Here is a 2628-nt window from a genome sequence, read left to right on the forward strand (position 1 = left end):
ACTGGGGGAGGAGGAGGAGGACTGGGGGAGGAGGAGGAGGAGGAGGACTGGGGGGAGGAGGAGGAGGACTGGGGGGAGGAGGAGGAGGAGGAGGAGGACTGGGGGGAGGAGGAGGAGGAGGAGGAGGACTGGGGGAGGAGGAGGAGGACTGGGGGAAGGAGGAGGAGGAGGACTGGGGGTAGGAGGAGGAGGAGGACTGGGAGGAGGAGGAGGAGGAGGACTGGGAGGAGGAGGAGGACTGGGGGGAGGAGGAGGAGGACTGGGGGAGGAGGAGGAGGAGGACTGGGGGGAGGAGGAGGAGGAGGACTGGGAGGAGGAGGAGGAGGAGGACTGGGGGAGGAGGAGGAGGAGGAGGAGGACTGGGGGGAGGAGGAGGAGGAGGACTGGGGGAGGAGGAGGAGGAGGACTGGGAGGAGGAGGAGGACTGGGGGGAGGAGGAGGAGGACTGGGGGAGGAGGAGGAGGAGGACTGGGGGGAGGAGGAGGAGGAGGACTGGGGGGAGGAGGAGGAGGACTGGGGGGAGGAGGAGGAGGAGGACTGGGGGAGGAGGAGGAGGACTGGGGGGAGGAGGAGGAGGAGGACTGGGGGGAGGAGGAGGAGGAGGAGGAGGAGGAGGACTGGGGGAGGAGGAGGAGGACTGGGGGGAGGAGGAGGAGGACTGGGGGGAGGAGGAGGAGGAGGACTGGGGAGGAGGAGGAGGACTGGGGGGAGGAGGAGGAGGAGGAGGACTGGGGGGAGGAGGAGGAGGACTGGGGGGAGGAGGAGGAGGAGGAGAGGACTGGGGGGAGGAGGAGGAGGAGGAGGACTGGGGGGAGGAGGAGGAGGAGGAGGACGGGGGGGAGGAGGAGGAGGAGGAGGAGGACTGGGGGGAGGAGGAGGAGGACTGGGGGGAGGAGGAGGAGGAGGACTGGGGGGAGGAGGAGGAGGAGGAGGACTGGGGGAGGAGGAGGAGGAGGAGGACTGGGGGGAGGAGGAGGAGGAGGACTGGGGGAGGAGGAGGAGGAGGAGGAGGAGGACTGGGGGGAGGAGGAGGAGGACTGGGGGGAGGAGGAGGAGGAGGACTGGGGGGAGGAGGAGGAGGAGGAGGAGGAGGAGGAGGACTGGGGGGAGGAGGAGGAGGACTGGGGGGAGGAGGAGGAGGAGGACTGGGGGGAGGAGGAGGAGGACTGGGGGGAGGAGGAGGAGGAGGACTGGGGGGAGGAGGAGGAGGAGGAGGAGGAGGAGGACTGGGGGGAGGAGGAGGAGGAGGAGGACGGGGGGGAGGAGGAGGAGGACTGGGGTAGGAGGAGGTCCTCCTCTCAGTGAGAGTCGGGTCCTGGGGTTCTGCTGGTTTTTCTGGTTTTGACACTGTGGCACAATCTGACCAAAGTCAATCCTGTATCTAGATGTATATTTCTATGGTAAAGAATATATTCAAAATATTTTTTTGTACAAGTGATGATACTAATAAATGTCATGCATGAACCCGGGCAAGTTTCTGGTTTTGTTTAAGTTACACAATTAGTAGTAGCAGTAATGGATAATAATATTATGATCGCGTATCTAACAACTACTGCTGCTACTACTACTACTACTACCGCTACTGCTCTTCAGTCGGGGTATTTGTCCAAGGTGTCAGGTGACCAAAAGGCTCAGAGCCACGCCCCCTGTTCCATCGGTCACACCCATTGGTCGGCTTGATTGAGGAACAACCATTTATATTAAACATTAAACAAACAAAAAAAGGGTGAATAACTTATACTTGCTGGGTGTGTTAAAGTAGGTGTGTTTCGTCAACCCGGTCCTGGTGTCGGAAACAGTGTTGCCCACACGTGTGTTTCAACGGCCAATAACCTGTTCCCTCAGACCCCCGTCCTGGCGATTATCATCATCATCATCATCAGCGCGGTACTTTGAGGTTATATAAGGGGCAAGTCCACACACAGGACCTCCTGTGATGCCGGCTACAGCGCCGGAGAAAGCACACCGACCTCACGTGTTGTGTGTAAACAAGGCGCACAACTCTGGAGCCGCGTTCCACGGCACAATCCCGGCGGCCCTCCGGGTCAGGGAGAGGTACACACCTCCACCTGGCAGGGCACCGCGGCGGCATGTTATCTGTATTTACACAAAGCGCACGCTAAGCCTCGTGTTGTTGCCATGGAGGCATACGGGGGGGAAAAGTCAACGAGAGCCGTGCAGGAGATGAATTGAGGTATGTGACAGCTAACACAAGGCGGAGGGAGGAACAACAACGGCAGAGCAATAGTGCATTGAGAATAGTGCATTGAGAGGCGCCTGGGGCTAAAACACACGCTGTTGGTATAGAGAGATAGAGAGGGGAAGGAAACAGTCTTGTGGCTAAAAGCGAGAGAGAGAGAGAGACAGAGAGAGAGGGAGAGAGAGAGACAGAGAGAGAGAGCGACAGGAGGAAGAAAGGAACAGAGGGTGGGAAAGCAGTACTGCTAAGAGAGATAGTGAAAGCACACACACACACACACACACACACACACACACACACACACACACACAGGAGTCATTACATGTAAAGCCTGTCAGATAAGGGAGTGCTGGGCAGAGATAGAGAGGGAGGGAGAGACAGAGAGAGAGAGAGAGGGAGGGAGAGATAAAGTGAGAGGGAGGGGGAGA

The sequence above is a fragment of the Micromesistius poutassou genome (assembly GCF_964030765.1).
Source record: "Micromesistius poutassou genome assembly, chromosome: 3".
In the NCBI taxonomy this organism is placed as follows: Eukaryota; Metazoa; Chordata; class Actinopteri; order Gadiformes; family Gadidae; genus Micromesistius; species Micromesistius poutassou.